This window comes from Canis lupus, chromosome 10 (genome assembly GCF_048164855.1).
Source record: "Canis lupus baileyi chromosome 10, mCanLup2.hap1, whole genome shotgun sequence".
NCBI lineage: Eukaryota > Metazoa > Chordata > Mammalia > Carnivora > Canidae > Canis > Canis lupus.
The window spans coordinates 50,181,104-50,207,378 of NC_132847.1; the positions used below are offsets into that span (position 1 = coordinate 50,181,104).

The 26,275-nt window shown below is 32.5% G+C and overlaps 1 long non-coding RNA gene across 2 annotated transcripts; it reads left to right on the plus strand.

Annotated features, from left to right (window-relative positions):
- Positions 1-21,747: 21,747 nt before the first annotated feature.
- On the plus strand, positions 21,748-26,047 carry LOC140640955 (uncharacterized). Of its 2 annotated transcripts, none has more exons than XR_012037550.1 (2): positions 21,748-21,918; positions 25,059-26,047. It is a non-coding gene; the product is annotated as an uncharacterized lncRNA (long non-coding RNA). The 2 variants fall into 2 exon arrangements; XR_012037549.1 differs by having other exon boundaries at positions 21,748-21,901.
- The last annotated feature ends 228 nt before the right edge of the window (positions 26,048-26,275 follow it).

Below are 26,275 nucleotides of genomic sequence, written 5' to 3' on the forward strand. Positions count from 1 at the left end.
TAAATACCTTGATATTTTATATCCCTTCTCAGTACAAAATAAAATGCATAATAGCATGATTCATTTATAGAATATTTCAAAGTTATTTAAAGCCATAGAGATTGCAGTTCAACAAAGTATGTAATAAATTAGAGAGATGCTAGCTACAAAAGAATAACCGGCATGCTAGCAACTCTCAGAGTTACATTAACTTGATCATTTTGCCAAATTCTCAGGCACAGTAGTCTTAAAAATCTGATTTTGACATGACACCAGGAGCCAATGTATATCTCAGGGGTAGATTCCATTTGTGTGTGTGTGTGTGTGTGTGTGTGTGTGTGTGTAGGTGACTAACGGATGAAAGGAACATTCTCAAACAGGTGAACAAAATAGAGCAATACACTGGATCCTGTGTGTATTTTAGTCTGTTATAAAACTAGATTCCAAAATTATAATGAAAGGAAAACTTACTATGTAGAAAAGAAAATTAAATATAATGAAAGGATAAAATGTAACTGTAAAACCAAAGATACAAATGTAGTAATCTGAAGGGGCATCTGCACCCCAATCTTTATAGCAGCAATATCCACAATAGTCAAATTATGGAAAGAGCCTAGATGTCCACTGATGAATGAATGGATGAAGAAGATATGGTATGTATATATAATGGACTACTACTCGGCCATCAGAAAAAAATGAAATCTTGACATTTGCAATGACGTGAAGGAACTAGAGGCTATTATGCTAAGCGAAATAAGTTGATCAGAGAAAAACAATTATCATATGATCTTATTTATATGTGGAATTTAAAAAAAAAACAGAAGATCATAGGAAGGGAGGGAAAAATAAAACAAGATGAAATCAGAGAGGGAGACAAACCATAAGAGACTATTAATCATAGGAAACAAACTATGGGTCGCTGGAAGGGAAGGGGTAAGGGAAATGGGATAACTGGGTGATGAACATTAAAGAGGACATGTGATGTAATGAGCACTGGCTGTTATATAAGACTGATGAATCACTGACCTCTACTTCTGAAACCGAAAATACATTATATGTTAATTAATTGAATTTAAATATATATATATATATACATTTAATAATTTTTTTAAAGAAAAGAACATTCTCTTTCAAAAACATAGTAGATAAACAATCAGGGGCACTTACCTAAACACCACTTCTGTATTTACTTCTAATTGTAGACCTGTAAAGAATGTCAAGTTTTAATAAAACTAAAATAGTACTTTTGTAGCAGAATTGTGTGTCATGTTGGTGTTAAAGAAATCTGGGTTGGTGGGAGTGTAGTTCGCAGTGAATCAATGCTTACAATATGACTTTATTTTAGCTCTCGATGATCCCAGGGATAACAAGAGATCTATGAAAAAGGTCAAGAGGTTTAGCTCTCTAAATAAATTCCTCTTTCCATTCTGTCCTATGTTACAAAAAAAAATTATGTTTTATGATAAGCTTTGTCATAGACATACGGCATATTTTAATGTTTTATTTTCTAAAGGAGTTTAAGGCAAATAGTTTAATTTCATACTGGATATCCTAATCATTTAGAACTTTTCTAATCTAATATTAGACACTACTGCTATATCGAGGGAATGTAGCTTAATCTATGTAGTCACCTGAGTAAAGTAGGATTGATCCAAGAAATATTGTGGGAACAGATTTCCAAAGCACATGATATTTTGCCACCGTTTTGGATTATCTGCATTAATATTACACTTCATTAACATAGACAACCAAGAGTTGGCAGTATTGATTGGTATTGATGCCAAGAAAGCAGAAAGAGAGGTAGCCTGAATTTGCATGAATAAGAATGGATTTATGAAAAACCCTTGGGCATAGGAGTAAATATGAAACTCATTTCAAAGCAAACACATTAGTGAATAGTTTGAATGACACAAAGCTCTGTGCAAATGACAGCTGTATTTCATTTGAATAATAAAGGCAATGACCTTGGTAATCAATGGTTTATCTATAGATTTTCACAAGTAAGAGGGAACAATATTTGGGGAATAAAACAGCTGATGCTATACCAAATTTGGGATCAAGATTATTAGTTTGAATTTATCGATTTCAGATCCTGATGAAATTTATATGATTTTTGCAATGAAAAACTCACTTCCTTATTACTATAAAATGGTTAATATAATAAAAATTAAAAAGATACCATTTATTCTAATTTAGAGAACAAGGCCTAATATATTCCATTCTATGCTTTGGTAGTTATTAACATCTCTGAAAAATACTTCTGGGAATGAAATATGCCATAGCCTGAAATTAAGAAAATTCTAACAAAACCCAGTACCTCTAAAATCAAATTAGAAGATGATTTAGATTAAATTTTAAAAGCAGATCCAATCAATTTTAGACAATGAACATTTAATCTGTCAAGGGTTTAGGAATACAAGCTTGCAGTAGATGAGTTACATGTGATAAAGTTTCATTTGTCAGAAAGAAGAATTCTCAAATTCCCATATTTGTATTCATTGATCATGTACTCTGGAAATGAATCTAGGGATTCCTTTAATCCCAGTTCCATGGATAGTTATTGACTCTTAGATAGTAAATGAACACTAATTAGATAAAATTGGTCCTTGTGGTAAAACAAGAGCTTGAATATAATACTTGAAATGCTTCATTGAGGACCAGAAAGTGATATTATACTTTGCAATATTTTGTACTATGCTTCACAAATCCCCAAGTGTGGAACTAATAAAAGTGCATAAAAAACTAATATATCAAAAAAAAAACTAATATATCCATTTTCTTGATTTCCTATATATTATTAGTTAGTAGACTTGTATATAATTTATGCCTTCTTTATAATCATTTCTTTTAAAACTCATCTATTCAGGCATTTTGATGTTGTTCACTGCTGCATCAGACATTGCCTAAATGAAAGAATAAATGAACAAATGATTCTTTGCAAATTTGCATTTTTGTACTTGAAATATTAAAAGTAATGAAAGAACAACATGATTGTCAACGTTTGGATCACAAGTGGATTGCTATGGCTTTGTAACTTCCAGGGTAACAAGACCAGACTGAGTGGTTGACGAATTATTACATACAAGAAGTGGTGCTCTTGCATACAGAAAAAAGAAGAGATGCCAAGAAAATGAAGCAACAGATGACCATTATATCTCCAATTTTGTTCTTGTTTTCTATATTACAAGTTCTGAACACTTGCTCTTGTGTGGACTTGGATATTACACAATTTAGGAACATAAAAATAAGCAGCAGTGTACTATACTAGTACTCATAGTTTGTATCTCAGTATAATTTAATAATTTTCAGTGATTTAATTGGTCTATATACTTGAGAATTCAGGAGAGCACTAAATACATAGTATGTTCAAAGTTCCTGTTCTAAACATTTTTAAAAAAGTAAACCAAAAGTAATTCCTTTACATCATCTTGTACAAAGTACTTAATCTTACAGCTTCATTCATAAATTGGGCATAGTAGTGGTTCTAAATTCATAGATTTTTTTAAGATTACATGGATTAATATATACAAAGTGCTTGGAAATGTAGCTGGCATGTGTGCAAGCACTTATTAAAGCTTAGCTATTTTCATTATTATCACCATTATTATGTTTATTTTGGTATGATTCAGTCATATGGCCTTGTTATCCTTGCTACATGGGAGTAAAAACCAGCATACTATCTAAAGACTACCACAGATAGATTAGGGAAATAGTATATTTATTTTACTAAGGTGTTCAACAAGGTAAATCTCCCCATATATAATGATAACATTCTAATTAGCCTCAGTGTCTCAAGTGTTTATAGTGTAAAATTCACATAGGGAATGCAGCAAAGTTAGAAAGAATTATATGAATAGAAAGGAACTTGGACTCCAAGAGAAGCTGAAGCACGCATCAGAAGACTCAGGAGTGTAAAAAGGAATTAATACTCACTTCAGAGGAGATGACAAGAGATGAGAATAACCAAGGATATTGTTAGGCTACCAGATGTATTATTTAATCCTAAGTATAAATAAATTATGTTCCATTTCTCTGCCAGGCATAGAACTTTTATATCCTTGCAATTAGCCTTTACTCCCTAAAGGAAAGAAGTTTCTGTGGCCTAAAACACTAAAGAGCCAAACTAACATACATTCTTTTATCTGTTCTCACAGTGATCAAGATGGAAGCTAGGGCTACGGATTGAATATTATAGTTGCATAACCATGTCCCTGCTATGTCAAGTCTTGATTACTCCCTGAAAGTTCAAAATTTTCCGTCACCTCAGAAAAACAAGGTCATTATATATTAGCTTTTCTACATTAGAGTCATGTATAAAAAATATGTATATATTCTTGAGAAAGTACAAGCTATGGTTTTTTGAAAAATAAATAGGCATAGAATATTTCAATCTACATTAGTTTAGTGAGCTCTGAGACTGCCTTTTTAAGAAAGATTTTTTTTAAAAAGTATTCTGGAACAATTCTCTTCCAGCCTAGAGATGGAATAGAACAGACATGGCACGGAGATTTTAGGAGCACTATAAAAAGACAGAACCTCCCAAGACCATCCCGGTCAGGGTCTGCCTGCTGGAGTTGCCCTTTAACCAGCTGGGTTTAAGAAGAAACAGAAAGAATATTATTTGACCCATATATACATCTGAACCTGAGATATGGTGAAAACACAATGATACTGGAATATATAAGACTGGCTTTATTACTAAATCTTTGAAAAAGTAATTTAATTTCTCTTGTCTTCAATTTCCTAGCCTCTAATAAGATGTGGTTGTAAAAGATCATCTATAATAAACTCTCTAACACTTCAAATCTATAAATTAGCTTGTCAAGCTCCTCACATAGCTGAATAATGCTAAAGATGTTATTACACTGAACATAATATCATATCTAGGATTTAACTCATACAAGCAATCATGCTTTCAATCTGGTGACTTTAAAAATTGATACATGAACTCAGCTGAGATGTTGAGATGTACATATAATCACTTGAAATAGACAGTTTTGTCAGCATTGAATATGTTCAGTAATATATTAATAAGTATGGAAACATGTATTTACATGTTTCATTAATTCTTGAAAAAAATGGGGAATTTTGGTTCATGTGCTGTTGAAATATGAGAAGAAAAGACCTTTCCCCTGAATTGGGCTTCAGTTTTAGTCTGATTTTTTGCTTTTTCCCACTGAATATTAAACTGGAAAAGATGTTTTTAAGTGAATTGAACGCTCTAGTATTTATTTGATAAGATTTGGATTGCTATGACATTTTAAAGCATGTGTAATATGATTTTCCAATGGCAATTAAAAAGGGCTTAGGTTTAAATCTCCATTCTACCTTTAATACTTTTTTCCACTTGATTGCAAGCTCTCTTTCTTAGTGATCATATTTACTTGCTAGGGCAAATGCACTAGGAGAGGGATGCACACACTAAGGTAGAAAGCAAAGGAATGAGTTAGGTCAGCCCAGGAAATGGAAGTATAAACATTTCAGTATTCCTTTCCTACCTTTCTCGGCCTTATGAACCCTCTTTATTTCATGAGATACACCTTCATGGTAAATTTGGAGAAAAGCTCCTCCTTCCTTTCTTAGTACTCCTCTGAAAACACAATTATGCTTTGCTTGTAGTAACTACAGAAACACATCTTAAAGTAATTATATTTCTGAAATTTCTCCATACTAGATTATGAATTCCTTGAACACAAGAAATCAACCACAGTTCTCTCTATATAACTCAGCACCTTTTCCTAAAAAATAATAACACAAGGAATATTTGTTGAAATATATGAACCTGGAATCCCTAGGCTTAATATTCTCAGTTAAATATTCAACTCTTTCTCAGAGTATATAACTCAGATTATAACAGAAAATACAAATTAATTCAATGACTGAGACAGATTTATGTATAGGGCAGCTATACTTAGTAATAAATGAACTCCAAAGCTCAGCTAGTTCCAATTGTGATTATTTCCTGCTCAACTTAGATGGTGATTTGTGGTTTGACTATAACTGATATCCCTTCAGTTTTTCTAGGTGGTGTTTGGCACTGTTCCATTTATCTTTTCTCTAAGAAAAGAGGGCCACCCTAATGTGAGATATGACAGTTAGAATGAAAAAGAGGAAAGTAAACATGGCTTACATTAATCAGAAAATAGTATTAAAGCTGTAACCAAATGAGCTGGTTCTTAGAAAAGATCAAAATTGATAAACATGTAGTCGGATTCATCAAACAAACAAACAAACAAACAAAACAAAAAACAAAGAGAGAAAAAGACAGAAAAGACCCAAAAGAACAAAATCAGAATCAGAACTAAAAGAGGAAAAATAACAACTGAAACCACAAAAATGCAAAGGCTATAAGAGAATATTATGAAAAATCATAGGCCAACAAACTGGACAACTTAGAAAAAAGTGGATAAAATTCCTAGGAACATAACTTCCCAAAATTGAATCAGGAAGCAATAGAAAATTTGAACAGACCAATTATGAGCAATGAAATTGAATTACTAATTTAAAAACTCTTAAGAAACAAAAGTCCAGAAGCAGATTGCTTCACAGAGGAATTCTACCAACATTTAAAGAAGATGTAATACCTTTTCTTCTCAAACTATTCCAGTAAAAATAGAAGAGGAAGGAAAGCTTCCAAAGTCATTCTACAAGGCCAGCACTACACTGATACCAAAAACAAATAAAGACACTACTAAGAAAGAAAATTACAGCCACTATACCTGATAAAGAGATGTAAAAATCATAAACAAAATATTAGCAATCCAAATCCCACAGTACATTAAAAAATCAATCATTCACCATAATCAAGTGGAATTTATTCCTAAGATGCTGGGTAGGTTCAATATTATCAAAGCAATGAATGTGATATATCACATTCATAAGAGAAAGGATTAAAAACATATGGTCATTTCAATAGATGCAGAAAAAGCATATGAGAAAGTACAGCATCCATTCATGATAAAAACCCTCAATAAAGTAGGTTTAGAGGAAAAAATACTTCAACATAATAAAGGCCATATATGAAAAATCTACAGCTAACATCATATTCAATGGTGAAACACTGAGAGCTTTCTCCCTAAAATGAAGAACAAGACAAAGATGTCCACTCACCCTTTTCATTCATCATAGTACTAGTTTTAGTACTATGAAGTAGTACTAGTAGTAGTACTATGAAGTACTAATACTAGGAAGTCCTAGTCACAGCAATCAGAAAGAAGAAAGAAAGAAAGAAAGAAAGAAAGAAAGAAAGAAAGAAAGAAAGAAAGAAAGAAAGAAAGAAAGAAATTAAAGGTATTCAAAATGGTAAAGAAATAGAACTTTCATGATTTGCAGATTATTTATACTACATATAGAAAATCCTAAACACTCCAGCAAAAAACTACTAGAACTGATAAATAAATAAGAATGCAGAATACAAAATCAATGTACAGAAATCTGTGCATTCAATACACTAATGATGAAACAACATAAAGAGAATTAAGAAAGCAATCCCATTTATGATTGTACCAAACAAAATACTTAGGAATGAACTTAAGCAAGGAAGTGAAATAACAGTACTCTAAAAACTAAAGTATTGATAAAAGAAATTGAAGACAACATAAGCAAATGGAATATTCCCTGCTCATACTGGAAGAATGAATATTGTTACAATGTCCATATGACCCAATCTATAGATTTAACGCAATCCCTATCAAAAAACCAATAGCGTATTTCATAGAACTAAAAGAAATAATCCTAAAATTTGTATGAAACCACAAAAGAGGGATCCCTGGGTGGCGCAGTGGTTTGGCGCCTGCCTTTGGCCCAGGGCGCGATCCTGGAGACCCGGGATCGAATCCCACGTCAGGCTCCCGGTGCATGGAGCCTGCTTCTCCCTCTGCCTGTGTCTCTGCCTCTCTCTCTCTCTCTCTCTCTGTGACTATCATAAATAAATAAAAACTAAAAAAAAAAAAAAAAAAAAAAAAAAAAAAAAAAAAAAAAAAAACCACAAAAGACCCAGAATAGCCAAAAGGATCTTTACTAGAGAAACAAAACTGGAGGTGTCACAATTCCAGATTTCAAGTTTTACTACAAAGCTGTAATAATCAAAACAGTGTGGTACTGAAACAAAAATAGATACAGATCAATGGAATAGAACAGAAAGCCCAGAAACCAACCCATGATTATATGGTCAATTGATCTTCAGCAAAAATGACAAGAATATGTGATGGAAAAAAAAGATAGTCTCTTCAACAAATGAGACTGGGAAAACTGGATAGCAACATGCAAAAGAATGAAACTGGATGACCTTCTTACACCATATACAAAAACAAAGTGAATTAAGGACCTAAATTTGAGACAGGAAATCATAAAAATCCTAGAAGAAAGCACAAGCAGTAATTTCTCAGACTTCAGCAATAGCAACATATTTCTAGATATGTCTCCTGAAGCAAGGGACAACCTACTTAATTGAAAAGATATTTGCAAATGACTCATCCCATAAGTGTTAGCATCTAAAATATATAAAAATGGGTACAACTCAACACCTGAAAAACAAATAATCCAATTTAAAAATGGGCAGAGAATGTGAATAGACATTTCTCCAAAAAGAAATCCAGATGCCCAACAGACACATGAAAAGATGCTCAACATCACTCATCATCAGAGAAATGCAAATCAAGACCACAAAAATATATCACCTCACATCTGTCAAGACGGCTAAAATCAAAAACATAAGAAGCAACAAGTGACAGTGTGAATGTGGAGAAAAAGGAACCTTCTTGTACTATACTATTGATGGGAATACAAACTGAGATAGCTACTGTGGAAACTATATGGAGGTTCCTCAAAAAAATTAAAAATAGAACTACTCAAAGATCCAGTAATTACACTACCGGGTATTTATCTGAAAAATACAAAATACTAATCCAAAAGAATATGTGCACCTCTATGTTTATGGCAGCATTATTTACAATAGTCAAATTATGGAAGCAGCACAAGTGCCCATGATAGATGAATGAATAAAGAAGAGGTGGTATGTGTGTGTGTGGTGTGTGTGTGTGTAATGGAATATCATTCAGCCATAAAAAAGAATGAAATCTTGCCATTTTCAACAACACGGGTGGAGGTAGAGAATATAATGTTCAGAAAATAATCCAGTCAGAGAAAGAAAGATAAATACCACGATTTCATTCATACATGGAATTTAAGAAACAAAACAAAGGAACCAAAGGAAAAAAAGAGAGAGAGGAAAACTAAGAAACAGATTTTTAACTATAGAGAAGAAAACTGATGGTTACCAGAGGGGAGGTAGCTTGAGGGATGGGTGACATAGGTGACGGGGACTAAATAGTACACCTATCATGTTGAACATTGAGTAATGTATACAATTGTTGAGTCACTACAGTATACACTTGAAATTACTATAACACTTTATGCTAACTATACTGGATTTAAAATTAAACCTTTAAAAAGGATTGTGCCAAATATGTTAAATGTTGCTTATGTTACAAAAAAAAAGCATGTCATCAGTTATAATAATGATCAATTTCCATATAATAAATTTCACTCATTTTAAATGCACATTGTAATGCATTTTTGACCAAGAGTAACTTATATGAAAAATCTATAGTTTGTTAACCTTAAAAATTCACTTATGAGTCTTTTGAAAAATATATAGTCATGTAGCCACAACCATATTCAAGATATAGAATATTTCCATTTCCCCAAATAGTGCCCTTGTGCCTTTTTGCAGGAAATTCTCTTAACACACCTCTTGGCTCCATGAAACCACCAATCTTTTTTCACTGTGGTTTTGCCCTTTGTAGAATTTCTAAGACAAAGGAATGTGCAATCCTTTGTATTTGACTTATTTTCAGAATACTTTTGGCACTCCTGTGGTGATGTATATATTAATAGGCTTTTTTATAGATGAGTAACATTTCACTGCAAGGATATATCACACTTTACTTAGTGATTTACATAGTGAGGAGTATTTGAGTTGTTTACAGTTTTGAGAATTATGAATAAAGCTGTATGAACATTCACATTGAGGCTTTTACATAAACGTGTATTTTCCTTATTCCTAATATACCCATGAATTTATTTTCTGAGTCATATAGTAAGTATATGTTTAATTTCATGAGAAACTGACAACCTTTTGTCCATGTAGTTGTATTATTTTGCATTCCCACTAGCAATGTCTGAAGAGTTCCAAATTCTCCATCTCCTTGCCAACAGTTGATGTTGTCTTCTTAATTTTAACCATTTCATTTACTTACTTACCAACCAGTTAGTAGTGGTATCTCATTGTTTTCATTTGCGTTTCTCATAGCTGATATTAAGCATAATGCCCACAATATCATTTTATTAACTTTCTATAGCATCTCAGTTCATGTTAGTGTTTGTAAAAATGGCCAAAATAATTCCTCCCAAACCAGCATGCCACTCTTTTGAAATATAAATTTAAACATCCTCCCATTAGTGAGTGCAGTTTATTTTTTTATCCCTTGTATCTGAGCTTAAACATATGACTTGCTTTGGAAATCTGCCATTTGGAAATGAGTAGATCACAGATAAAAATTTAAAAAGCCATAAACAAATGGAAAAATAATCTCCTTAAAAAAGACAGTGTTATTATCTGTCCCCAATTTATTGATCAGCAACATTTGACAGAATTCTTTATTCTTCTTTGAAACACTTTTCCACTTGACTTCCAAAACACAACACTTGCTTAATTTTCTTATTCTTTCTGACTTTTTTTTCTCCTTAGCTTCATCCAAAAAAACCTCTTAAATGTGGAATACACCAGGATACAGTCCTTAGACTTCTTTTTTTTTTTTTCCCCACTGACATTTGGACTCATGGTGACCTTTTACAGTCTCATGAGTAGTAATACATGTGCATGCTGATGGACACCAAATATATATCTTCATGCCCTTGTGCCTTTTTGCAGGAAATTTTCAGGCCTCTATGTGTTAGCTCTAGGTTCCTATCCATGCATATCATCTCCATTAGATGTTTCCTAATTTTCTTAACATTAATATATGCAAAGTGAATTCCTAATCATTTATCCCAAACAAAAACCTTCTTATCTTGAAACTTTTGCAGATGTTATTCTTGTGAAAACATTCTTAGTCATCTTTGATCCCTCTCTCATGAATCCCTTATCTAAACTTTTAAAAAATTGTTAGCTCTAGGTTTAATATGTAGTTAGATAGATAGATAGATAGATAGATAGAGTATATATATATATATAAAATTTATATATATAAAAAATTATATATATAGATAGATAGATAGAGTATATATATATATATAAAATTTATATATATAAAAATATATATATATATATAAAATAAGATAGGTATATGTATAAACAATGACCTCTCAGTAACTCTATCACTGCAGAGCTGATCTGATCAGTATCATCTTTATCGGAATTATTATGATAATCTTTCAAATCATCTCCCTAATTCTATTCTTGTCTTTAACCATTTTTACTCTAGCAGCAATAATATCCTTTTAAATCATGGGTCATATTATGCCAGTGCTCACACTCTGATCCCTGCTCACAATTTTCAAGACAGTCTGGTACTCCATTATCTCTTTGGATTTATCTACTATTCATTCCTCCATTTTCTCATCTACATTTGTATTGATCTCATTGCCTTTGAGCTGGCTCTTAGATTTGAGTGGAATTTCTACCATATATCTTCATTGCCCATTCATTCATGTCCATTTTATTCTACCACAGATTTTTCAGTGAGTTTTCTCCTAACCAACCTATTTAAAAATGAACTCCCTCTGTAAATATTCACTCCTCCTGCTTCCTTTTTCCTCTGACAGTACTTATCATTCCCTAATACCATACATGTACACAGTGTACACAAATACACACATATTGTTTGCATTCATTCTCTAAAATATGTTCTCCATTAGAGCAGAGTATGTGTGATTAACCACCTCTTTATTGTTCTATCCCAAGTGCCTGGCAAAATGGTAGGTTCTCAATAAACCTGTCTTGAATAACTGAATACATTAATGAATCTAAATTATCCTTTCATAGTTACTGTTGTCATTAATATAATAAGATCCAGTTTCTGTTTGGCTTCATTTCCAATGAAGTGCGGGATATTTTAAATGCACAGACATAAAATGTATCTCTGGTTTTCTGTGAACCATTAAGTCTTTCAAGTAATGCAGAAACTGAAACTATCTCCTAAAACTTACTGAGGCAATTTATTGCTCTAAAATTACAGAGGATAAATGAAGAAACTCAGCATGTTGAAAACATTACACCAAAATGAACACACAAAACTGCAAGTTAAAAATATACTAATATTGCACTGCATCTACTATTGAAAACTAGTATGCTCCAGAGTTGAAACATTAACATTAAATCATTAAATATATCCTCATAATGTTTGTATGACCAACTCAAGCTATGTACAGCATTATGTACTAAGTTGCTTTCACATAGTTTAATACTTAAGTCCAATGATACGGAAGTTGTTTTGGATAGAATGTACTAGTCTTACTTTATCTTAGTCAAATATCTAACCTATAATAACAGTCAATGTGTAAAACAGTAATTGAATATAACCTTCTAACATATCCATGGCTTAACCACTATTCCATAGGGACTTGTTAACTACAATATGTTGGTTGTGACCCAGGCCCATTGTAAAAACAAACAAACAAAACACACACACACACACACAAACTATTCCAGTGAAATTCTTGGTGTAGGATAGGGAGAGAGCTAATCGAATGATAGAAAAAGTGAACAAGTAAAAGGCTATTTTACGGAAAAGGAAAATACATTATTCCGTTAATAATCAGTTCAAAAATATAATTTTTCAAGCAGGAAATATCAGATACTCTTTCTAACTGAACAGTAGGAGGAATCTGGAAGGCATGAAGGGGCTATGTTCATAATGGAAGACAGTTGCGTATCCTTAATTGCTTATTTTACATATATTTGATTAAAATGTAATATTCTTAATATATAATATAAATATTTAGCACACTATTCTTTTTTTTAAAGATTTTATTTATTCATGAGAGACACAGAGAGAGAGAGAGAGAGAGAGAAAGAGAGGCAAGGACACAGGCAGAGGGAGAAGCAGGCTCCATTCCATGCAGGGAGCCTGAGGTGGGACTCAATCCCGGGTCTCCAGGACCACACCCTGAGCTGAAGGCAGCGCTTAACTACTGAGCCACTGGGGCTGCCCTACACTCCTTATTCTAAAACAGAGTTCAGGTCGCTTAAAAGAGCTTATGAGGCATAACAAAAATAATTGTAAAGTAAAATTATTGTAAAAAGGAAAATAAATCAAGATTTTTAAAAAATATATGAAAATACTTGACATGCTTGCTAATAGATAGAAAAGAAGAATCTCTGCTATTAACCTACTATTTAGATCATTTTATAATATATACATGAAAATTAAACAACTCAGTAGCTAAATACTTTTGTCAAATTAAATTGTTTGCAGCAATGTAGTAGGTGAATCACACAGGAGTGAGACAGTCATAGCTTTATAGCTTTAACAAGAGCATGAACCCAAAGCTCCAACAACTTTCTACCTATGGGTTTCACAGAACATACTTTAGAAACCACTCTTTTATCCTATGTAATGTGATAAGGAGCAGAAAGTACAGGTATAATTATTGGAAACAGGAGGACAGAATGTATAATATACTTGATGCATTTTTCTACTTAAAAGATGGAAATTAAAAACACTATAAAAGTTCATAAGTTGACCAATTAACCAATCTTAAAAAGTTTAAGCTCTGAATTTTCCTATACAGAAATCCACACACAAATATGTTTTATATAGTTAAATACAAATATATGAAAATTAAGATAATAAACGTATAAAAACATCCATATAATTTTGATGGAATAAAGTTTTATCAAACGCTTTATAGTTCTTAATAACCTAAAAACACTAACTGTATTATTATGATAATTAAATGGAAAATGGAATCAAAATGGAATAGAAGACAGAAAACTGTAAATTTGAGAAAGAAATCAGGACAAAATACAGTAAACAGGGACACTTGTGACAGCAATATAAAATAGGGTGGGAAAGGTTCAACAGATATTGGAAAGTAAAGTCAATGGGACTACGTGATACGAATAGGAAATGAGTAAGAGGAATGACTATGATTAATTTGGGGTCAAAATATTTAATGAACACTGTATTACTGATGTCTAGATTGGGCTGGGTTTAGCTCAATTATTTATTTTGTATTCCTTATAAAAGCCACTTTACAAACTCCTTCAAGAATTACTAAGCATTTAGATTAACCCCAATCAGCTATCAAATGAACTGGTAAATCAGCATCTCTCTTTTAGGTTGGTGACAGAAATACCACTCTTTGTGTCACCCATTTGCTACATTATACAGAAGAGAAAAAAAAATACATAGAATTGAGCATCCAGAGTTTTGGTCTAAAAGAGCTAAAACCAGGGCATCCCGGGTGGCTCAACAGTTTAGCGCTGCCTTCAGCCTAGGGCCTGATCCTGGAGACCCAGGATCGAGTCCCACGTCAGGTTCCCTGCATGGAGCCTGCTTCTCCCTCTGCCTGTGTCTCTGCCTCTCTCTCTCTATGTCTCTCATGAATAAATAAAATCTTAAAAAAAAATAAAAATAAAAATAAAAAATAAAGAAGCTAAAACCCACATCTTGCTTTGAGACCTCATGGAAAAAAAGAAGGTAAATATAGTCATCTTGAAAATGAAAGTTCTTATGGAAATTGTTTATTTTAAACAAGATATCTCAACAAACTATAAAATTTAAGTGAAAGACGATAGTCAATTCCGTAGAAAACATATAATGCAAATATTAACTATTTGTAAACATTATGTGTTTTGTGAGTTTATAGTCATTTATATCTTTAGTTCAAAAATTAAAAAATATTGCTGTGTTTTAAGAAACAAGCTGTTAGTTTTATTAACTTAATTTATCCCAGTATAGTTTGGTAGAGATTTGTGTTTATTCTAGCATACATCTTTCATGATTTAAATAAGAAAGTATATCATAGTTGCAGTGATGTTCACTTACAGTTATTTTTTGGAATAAGAAAGAATTTGGAAATATTGAATCAATAGGTTCAGGGTCCATTGGAGAATTATTTTCTTGGGGAATGAATTAGCAAATGAACATAGATTTGCAAGTTCCAATTAAAATAAATTATCCTTTAATTATATTTACATAAAGAAAAAACATGAGAATAATTGAACAAGGTCAATTGAATATTTAACATATTAATTTTATCCTTTAATACATACAATTAATTCCCTAGGTTTTATTTGTGCACATATACACTTTCTCCATGTCTTTTTGGTTTTGTTTCAAATTAACAGATAATTTTTTCCTTGACTGCAAATATTACACAGCAGAAATGACACACAGGAGCAAAGCTTTTAGCTTTTATCTGGGCTAGTGTTATTTTCCTTTAACTATATCCTATCTCATGACAAACAAGGTTTCAATATTACTCCTCTAATATTTTTAAAGTTAAAAAATTAGATTTTTAATAAATTATGGTTAAAGAGAAAAATCTATACCTGTTGTCATTTTGCCATTTGACTTTAATCACTTTTTTTTTATTATATAGTAGAATCTCAAGGTGACTCCAACAAGTAGTACTCTTAAAAATATGAACCTGCTCTATTATGAAAGGAACTATTGACTAAAAAATCTATTATTCAAGGAAAGTCAAAATCCATCTGACATAGTCTCAAATAACTAAATTAGGATGTCTCAACTTACCATCTATACTTAATGATGATAATTTTATTTTAAGAGATTTTCCACTTCTGAAGAGAATTCATCTCAAGACAACTTCAAAATTTGGTCACTTAAAATAACATTTAATTTAAAATATTTTATTTATATTATCTTCAGAAACATAGCTTTACAAACTATAAATCAAATGTAAAGAAACAACAAAGAAAGAAAGGATAAAGAATCACCAGCATCTTTCAAAAAACAAATATTAGTGTTTTTTTTTTTAAAGGTAACTACCTAAATATCTAGGGTCTATGTTTCTAATTTTAGTCCTTAGTCATTCAGAGCAATGTCTGCAGGTATTAGTAATTCAATTTAAGAAAGAAAGGCACTTATTTTAATAGGACTGAAACTAGGAAAAGGAAATGAACCCAAATTGTTTAAGCTACTTAAATCATTTTTATCAGACTATCTCCCTAAAGGAGGATAATTTAATTTGAAAAGATCAGAGTATTGACTGAGACATAGATCCCTAGGTATTTAACAGATAAATGAAACAGATTAAAATGAAACCTATCCAGTGTGATAACACTACACGTGGATATTTATGTTTAGGACTCTGTCTTAAGATAGCAGATTATCCAGAATAAATAATGTTTAAGACACTAACTTTCACTGGATATATTAGACAGTGGTCATTACTATCTATTCTGAATGTAGGTCCATTATAAATTACATAGGAGTACAAACATCTTTCTCCATGTGAGTGAAGTGGCATTTTCAAAATCTAATATTAGGGAATACTAGCTGAATGATCCTGGGTGAGTTGCATACATCTCTAAGAATCAATTTTTTCATCTATAAAATGGTGGTGTGTAATGGTGGATTTTAATGAGAACAGCTACCTCAAAGTGGAGATTTAATGATATCATACTTCTAAAACACTTAGCATAGTTACTGGCATAAATATTTAAATGATTTTTATGAAAAGATAGCTCTTGATTTTATTGATGGTTTTATTGTTTATGGTATCTGCCCATCAAGCCAAAAATATGGCAAAAATTTTCATCAGCTGTATCATTATTGAAGTCTCCCTTGTTTCTGTTAACAAAGAATAAAGACTAGCAAGCAATCTGTTAAGTAGATTATCTAATCAATAATTCATGCTAAAACAACACAATCACATCTCTGCAATAGGCTTGTAAATGTTCACTATGACTGCCTTCATTAATCTTGGGACTCATTAATTAATTAATTAATTAATTAATTAAACAAGTATTCTATTGTTTCTTCTGTCACAGAGCTTGTAGTATGATTCTGATACAAGCAGCCATTTAATTACTGTGGTTGATTCGTCTCTGAATTCAAAATGGTGGTCTCCAAACACAAAGGATGGAAATGGAAACGTGACAGTTAAGAGGGGCTCAAGTATAAAAGCACTAGTGTTACTTAAGTTAGCATGGAATTGCAGTTGCAAAGCTGGGAACTGCTGACTGAAAGATCAGGGAATCTAAACCTGGTGACTTTGTATTGTAAGTAAAGCTGTAAAGCTAAAATTGGCTGAAAGTAAAGGCTGATGTGAGATTTAGATGTAAAAAAAAGATGTAAAACAATCTTCTTTGAAATTAGGAGGGTCAAAAAAAAAAAAAGAAATTAGGAGGGTCACATTACTGAGGTAGGTTTGCTTGTCTATTTGATTTCCATAACATTTGTGGCTCTAACCCTAAACATCAATTTCTGGAGCCGTGGAATTTTCAACATCAATACTCAGGTGCATATTTGAAGATAAGGAGAAAATAGATGGCTGTGTTGCTGAATTAGGAAAAACAAAGGGAAGGGAGCTAAAGGTTTTTAGAAAAGAGTACTTATAATGAAGTACTACTGACCACATGATAGATAAAGATTTAAAGGAATGCAAAGGGAAATTTACTTATGGATTGAAAGTGGATTCATATTGCCAATAACAATTTTTGCTAAGAGTGGACCATAGTATATAATGCTGGAATTTATACAGTTAGCAATAATAAACTCTCTGCTCATCCAGAAAAAAAAAAAAAAAAAAACATCAATTCATGCTAAAATTGACACTTAAATAGAAGAAAGTATGAGTGTTTTAATGAGATCAATGACTTAAGTTATAGATTGGAGTATTTTTTTAAAAATATTTTATGTATTTATTCATGAGAAACAGAGAGAGAGGTAGAGACATAGGCAGAGAGAGAAGCAGGCTCCCTGCAAGGAGCCCGATGCGGCACTCAATCCCGGGTCTCCAGGATCATGCCCTGGGCCAAAAGCGGCACTAAACTGCTGAGCCACCCGGGCTGCCTAGATTGGAGTATTTATTGGTGTTTCCTAAGAAATTAAATGTCATATAATAATTTTTCCCCTAACGGGGAAATTTCTTATAAAAAAGAATAGGAATCAAGTCTGTAAGTCTGGTATTGTCCCTACTTAATGTATGATAGTTTGTGCAGAATCAGTTTGGAACTGTTGCCAAATATATTGTTCCACTATATCAAAATTCAGTATATGGAAGCCAGTGTAACATCTGGCGACCTTCCATCAAAATAATCTATTTGAAATAATTACATAATTAAAAACAAGGATAGATTTAGAAGATCAGCATGAGTCTTTATAACTCAATGATTATTTGTCCTTAATGTTAAAACTATATAAAGTACTCTTGTGATTTTTCAAATACAACAGAAAACAAATATGGATGAATTTGTAACTTATCAGGAAACTCCTGCTTTCAAGGTGAAAACATCTAAAACTGTGGAGAAAAAATATTAAGAGAATAAAAGAATAAACACTCATATAAGGAATACTGAAGAGATATAGGTTGTCCTTATAGTAAAAGTAAATAGAAGAGTTTATAATTTCCACTAAACTGCATGTAGGAAAACTATTTGATGTTCTATTTTACGAACATACTATAAGAACCTTGGTCTACCATGACAAAATGACAGCCTGCAATATAGCAGTGTTTCAGTTCTGCAATATAAATTTATGTTTTCTTCAGAAGTGAAAATCTTCAGGCAGAGAATTGAGGAAGAGAAGAAAGAAGGGCTCCAGAGACAAGAGAAGAAATGCAATAGATGTGATAACTCAGTGAAAGCTTTTGCTTCAATGTTAATTTGTACTACAATGAGAAGGTTATTGGCAAGGACACAAACTTTGCTTTTTATAAAAGGTATAGTATGTTGCATGTTTATTTGAAAAAAAGGTCGAACGGGCACTCCTACTCTTTCTCTGAGATTGCTAGAATAAAAGGAAGCACTTTGGGTAGACCAGGTTGGAAAAGACTACACAATTTCTGAAGATCTTATTTTCATCATACAGCCTATCATTTTATCCAATGCTGACAAATGACAGAAGATTTCTCCAGGATAAGAAAGTATTTAATTTGAAAGAAAACACTCAAATGTCTAGAATCAATTCCACCCCAGTGAAATAGTGCCTGCTTTTTCTTTTACAATGAAGAAAGAGATTGAAAAATTATTGAAATGACTTTCTCCACTTCTAGAAAAACAGGTAATAAATGGGATGCCACCACCACCACCACCCCCGCCCCCCCACCAATATCACAAGCAAATCCTCCTACACATGCATCTGTACCTATTAAAATGATCCCTCCCTCCCACCCATACCCAATAGAGTAGCCTGCATATGTGGATAGTGGGTGAAAACTATGAAAAGTGCTTTCTCACTAAGGAACGTTAAAACAAAAGTCCTACTCTTGGCCCACAGTGAAGACTGAAAACACAACAAAGCTACCTACTGTTGAGATCAAGTTCCCCAGCCCAACTCCCAGGTTAATGTGCTAAACACACCTTCTTTTGAAGAACAATTTGACAGGTTAAGGAACAGTTCTTACTTGGGTGCTATATGCAATCTCCATCACTTGTAGATTCTTTAAGTTGACTGTTTCTTGGCCAGTAGTGATAGTGATGTGTTTGCCTCTGAATAGTTTCTAGTGGGTGAACGATTGGGGGCTTGTGTAGAATCTGGTATTTGTGATTCATCTGGCAATGGTAATACAAACAGAACCTACTCAGTTCTATTTCCAAAATCTCTATGAAATCCACTATTTTGTGGTTTTATATTTTTCAATTTTTATGACTAGGTAAAATTAAGCAACGTATTACATGATGTGCATTTGCCTAGATCATTCATTTCATATCCATACATTGTTATAAAGCTTGAGATTTCTAGATGGTAATATAGTTTGTTTTCTAACTACAGGGAGCATCAATCTGGCTTTGGTAAGAAAATAGCTTTTGTTAGCATATTTACATATTTGCCAAGCTTTTCACTTGATTCAGCTTTTCTCTATTTATAGGACTTTTTTTTTACAGGAATAGTATTTGCCTTGCATGACTTGTTTTTTATTTGAACTGTGAGTTCATAACCATGTGGTTTAATGCTTTGGTCTTTGAAGAAAGAAATTTCAAAATAAGCCTAACCTCTATTCTGCCCAAGCTCTTAGCTCAATTATTTATTTTTCACTGAAGTAATTGATGTTGCAATTAAGAAGACAGAGCTTACACTTGCATAAATGATGTGCTCTCATTTTATTTCAGAACACTACAACACTAAAACTACTCTTTGAAAAAGTAATTTAAAATACTACACATTAACCCTGGGTCAGCTGGAAAGGACCCACGAAACATCCCTCCTTACATCCTGCCATCCCTCATTGCAACTAAAAATTCAGAGAGGAGGGAGCTAGTTCCAGAAGTAGAAACAACTGCAATGAAAGCAAAAGCTATGGGAGAAGTCCACTAAAAAGTGGAATAGACCATCTGGCTGCTTTTAGCAGAGGGTTGGGGAAAATAAAATGTCAAGATGGGCCCTATGTTCCAAACTAGAAACAAGGAATACAATGGCATGAAAGAAACCTCTTCCTTCAAAGCCAGAATGGAAAATCTTCTCAAACTTATGTTATTTGATTTTAGATACTTTCTTTGTACGTTTCTATGAAATTTTCAGATTCTAATTTTGGTCAGGGGTTTTTCTTTCCTGTATGTCATTCGAGTATTTCCAATGAAAAATTTGAGATTGAAGGTCTACAAAAGCAATTATTTAATTGCCATTCTGTAGCAAATCCATTTTTTCCTGGTGGCTTCTATTAAAAACAAACGGTTAATTTTGAGACTACTGGTCATAACTAAGAGAATAGAGTGAATACACACAGTATTGGTAAGTCACATAGCTTTCCCATATTTCTGCTTTGTGAGGAGGGTGCTATTTTAGATAATTTATAATTGAGTGCATTATGTAACAGTGAAGATGGAATCTGTTACATATGCTTCCTTTCTTTTCCCATTGTGTTACCATCATGGTCACACATCTTACATGCAGTGTACCATGTGCAATCAAATAGTATTAATATGAAAAAGAATCCAATCATTTATTATGAATTATTGTATTCATTTTCTTCATACACTTCAATTCTTGAAGACAGAATCAATATATCATTCACGTCAAATTCCCACCACTGAGCCAAGTAGTTGTTAGACAGTAAATCCTAAATAAATGTATAATGTATATTGAGAGAATAAGTGGGTGAGAAAATTAATAATCTGAGACCCAGCAGGTATTTCAAGCAAAGATGCGATATTATGTTTTCATAAGTATTATTATTATTATTATTTAATTATTTTTTAAATGTTTACATTGTTCCTATTAATCTACTTAGGTGACCACTAACCAAATCAAGTTACTAGAAGAAATTTGTCCACTCAGGGAATGAAATAATTAAATCTTCAGAAGCTAGTACCAAACATTATTTATTATTTTATCCTTGGTGTTGATGCTAGGATTAACGCAAAGTAGGCTCTTGACTACTACATAATGAATAACTCTAGGAATCCATAGATAAATGTAATTCTTTTAACTTCAATTGTTAAAGTGGTTTACATTAACTAATGTCATGCTTATAAATACATGCCTTGTTTGTATTGAAAGAATGTCAGACACAAAGAGGTTCCAAAATATGTAATGGGTCAAACATTCTAGAACTTTTATGCTCAATCACTTATCCCATTAATAATAGATCTCATAGGAGGTTACGCTGCTGCTACAAAATGCTAAAGGGACATTAGTAACCCTCCTATTCTCCAAGCTTTTGTGTTTCCTGAATGCCACCAGTGGAAGAAGAAAATGCAGAGTGGGCACACTTGCTTCATAAAGCCCTGGTCTGGAAATGTCACATGTAATTCTATTTTAAAAGCAAGAACATAGTCATATGGTCTATCTAACTATAAAAGAGTCAGAGAACTGCTACTGGGTGCCCAGTAATAAAAGAGAGTAGAGATTTTATGATCAGCTTGAAGTCACTGTGAAAACCTAGGTCTAAATCATTGTCAACAAGTACTGATTTATACTCTGTTACTGAGTCACAGTATAGTAGGATTTCAAGTGACTTTATTTTTAGGTGTCAATTACCCAATGAATTTGCTTTATTTACACATTTTAAGGTTCACTTAAGATAATAAAGAAATACTTACATGGGCACCTGGGTGGCTCAGTGGTTGAACATCTGCCTTTGGCTCAGGTCGTGATCCCAGGGTCCTGGGATCAAGTCCTACATCAGGCTCCCCACAGAGAGCCTGCTTCTCCCTCTGCCTATGTCTCTGCCTCTCTCTCTGAGTCTCTCATGAATAAATAAATAAAATCTTTAAAAAAAGAAAAGAAAAAGAAATACTTAGAAATGAATTTGCATTACTTATACATTTTAAGATTTACTTAAGATAATAAATTCTTAGAATACTTTAAAACATTATATCATTCTACTGTAGTCAAGCATTGGCAATAGAGCATTTGTAGAAATGCCCTGAATGTTGATACTTTGTTAAGCAGACAAAATTAGATTTAGTTTCTTTGAAGAATTTAATAACTAATGAATGATCTCTCTTTTTTAAAAAAGATTTTATTTATTTATTCATGAGAGACACAGAGAGAGAGAGAGAGAGAGAGAGAGAGAGAGAGAGGCAGAGATAGAGGGAGAGCAGGTTCTATGCAGGGAGCCTGACATAGGACTTGATCCCGGGTCTCCAGGATCAGGCCCTGGGCTGAAGGTGGCGCTAAACTGCTGAGCCACCTGGGCTGCCCAAGGAACGATCTCTTGAGCTTCCTGACCAACTGTTAATGAATGGTATTGATGTGACTCATTGGAAATGTCCAATTATTAGTTAAATAATAATTGTTTGCAACTATATCTTATATCACACATTCTTAATCTGAGTATCACATGTTGATGACATGTTGATTTTTGTGAGATTTTTGGGGGAGTTTTTGCATAAAATTTATGGTGGTCAAAAATCAAACTATTATTCAGGTAAAGCCTGGTAAAAATCTAGAAGAACTAGATTTTGTTTTTCCCTTGACTATAGAAAGACTAACTCTTTGGCATATTGGCTGGAATATTATGCCCCAATTTTAAAAGAATACATAAAACCTCTAATGATTTTCTTTTCATATTTAATAATATGAAAAGGCTTATGTTTTATTGAATACTGAAATTTTTAGCAATTCTATTTCAGCATGACTGGTGTTATATATGAAATGAGATAAAGATTTGCATTTATTCACTCAAGAAATACTTATAGGTATCAACCACTTTCTAATCATTGTTTAGACCCTGAAAAAACAGCAATGAAACAGCAATCAAATTCTTAAAACTCAGAACTTAGCAGTATGTGGAGGAGACTTAGAATAAATGTCTTCTAAATATGATATTAGATGAGTCCTATTATATATTTAAATTACCATTTATTCACTTTAAAGTATAATACCAATTTCTATCCAATGCTTTTAGGCAAAATAGTTAAGATGAACTTATAGAAAGTTCTTAGCACAATGTCCATCACATATTAAGAATGGAGGTTTTCTTCACTAGAGCAAACATTTACTGGGCATCTACCATGTGCTAGGCACTACACATGTGTCACAATAGTTAATTCTCATCATGACCCTCTGATGTAGGTATTTTCATTCCTATTTTAGAGATATGGAGACTGTAACTTTTCCCCACAAGACAGCTATGAAAGGAAAGAAATAACATTCAAACATAGTTTTCTTTAAGAGTAAATACTATGTTCTTCCTATTGTACTATCCTGTCTTCTCTGCTACAGTATGAAGAACATTTAGTTGGAAAATGTAGATTTCATTGGGTACTAACATAGTATTTTAGAATGTGTTATTCTATTATTATTGATGTTAAAAATTTGGGAATAAAATTCTTGATACTTTTTTTTTAAGTTTCAATACTTTAAATACAGCATCCGATTGCCTTATGGTCACATTTTTTCCTGATGATAAATCAGTTGATCTTCCTTGTAAGTTAAAAGTTGGTTCTCTCTTGATACTTTCAAGATTTTATCTTCATGTTTGTCTTTCAACATTTTGACTATGATGTATCTGACTATGGAACTCTGTATTTATCATATTTGTTAAGTGTTTATCTTATTTGTTAAGCCCAAATTGATATTCTTGGTTATAACCATCCAAATTAGTTTCCATAAGACCAACCTAGGAGGTGAGGAAGAGAGAAAGTAAGGGATCAAATGCCACAGACTCTGTCCTTAACAAGATTTACTAGACTTTCTCAAACACCTCTCCATTTTCTAAGGAAAAGTTTTAGAAACTTTAAATGATATTTTTATAATTTACTCTAGTTAAATAGTTGTTTTGTTGGGGAGAGGGTCATTTAAACTCCTAACTCTTTCATTATGAAGTTCTGTTCCCTCCATGCTATACAAGGGGAAACTGAAATACAATTTCTGGACCTTAATAGAATCTATATATAGAGTTATATTAGGAATTCTGGGTGGCATATTGAAATCCTGATTTTTTTTTATTAATACAGCTGGAACTGAATAAATCAATAAGATTCGCATTGTTTTTAAAATTTAAGTACAGAGATAATGCCCCACTTGCTTTTGAAATATGAGCTGCTAAATTCTAATAAATATGCAATATATTAAATACATATTTATTGCATTACTGAATGAATAAGGAGATATAGTATAATTATTTTCTAATATTATTTTTAATGTATTAAACATTGTATGAGAAAAATAACTGTGTACATTTCACTATATTCTAAGGTTATAATTCAGTCCTTAGCATATAGTAGAAACATAAAACCTCTCTGTTTACTCCATCGTTGAATGATGGATGATAGAGGCCCCATGGGTAGTGTGAGCAAGTAAACTTGTTTAGCCAGGACAGTCTTTCTGAATTAAATTCTATATGTTGGATAGAGTGGCTTATCTAAGGCTAGACATTAATTTTAGAAAAGCAATGCAAAAGTAATTGCTAATAATGTTTGAAAACCATTTCTTGTTTAGGTGGATGCTGCCAGACAGACTGTCAGATTGTATCAGTGTAACTTCTCATCCTCTGAGCCAATATGGAAGAAAAAGATGAAAAGAAAGGGTGGTGCTCTCATTCTTGGACTAGGACTGGATTGAGTGCCAATTCTTGTTGGCAGTTGTGGAGACATTTTTTTAAACATATCTAAGAAAATATTATAACTATAAAATGTTCTTCTGTATGTAGCAGAAAAGTAACATGAAATTTTCTTTCTTTAGTACCAGCTTAGGCATCAGTAGAGTAACAAAAAGATAAGAGATAACAAGTATGCCCCAATTCAAAAGTAAAGTGCTAGACTATCAACAGAGAACTCTAAGAGGAAATGGCTTAAAGTTGATTTTGTAACACTTAACCAGCAGCCAGCTTAAGAGAAGTGTAGTAGATTATAGGTTCTCTCTCTCTCTCTCTCTCTCTCTTAAGTGGTAAGGAAGGAAAAAAAAAACAAAATAACAAAAATAAAAAACTCAATTTCCTTGGAGCTAAGCAAAGCCATGTGACTAATGCTAACCAATATGCTGTGAGAGAAATTGGCATGAAACACTTCTAGGCTGAAGCAGGGGAAAGCAGTGGTAAGTACCTTATGTGCTTTTCCTAGCACTTGAGGATCCTGCAAGTTCTAGATGGTACAGCTACATCATGGAGGAGCTTCTATCACACTGGGCCCCTGAGTGTCTGAGAAACAGAATACCTCCACATAAACTTAAATGAACTAATAGTGTAAGTGAAAAATAGATCATTACATTAAGTTTTAAGAAGTTACTGCAGCATAAACTTGTCCATCCTGATCAATACTGGGTAAAATAGATGAGATTGAAGTAACTAAGAAAGTAAATCCCTTTAAGAAAATTGGTTGATCTACTCATCAGGAGACAGCATGATGATCACCCTGACTTTGACTGAGACAGAGGAGGTTCACAGCTGCTAAATGAAAGCATGACTTTAAAAAAAAAAAAAAAGAAAGAAAGCATGACTTGTGTCATCTGGATCTTATTAGGATACAGAGATATTTAATAAAAGGAGGCAAGACTTGGCTGACATAGTCTGTGTTATTAAAAAAGCAGGGCTGCAACTGAATTCCAGAATTGCCAAGTAAGTACATTTATAAATTCGTTCTCCCTCAAAACGAACACAAATGTAGACAAAATATCTAAAATTGACCTTTTTGGAACTCTAGAAACTAACCAAGGCTACA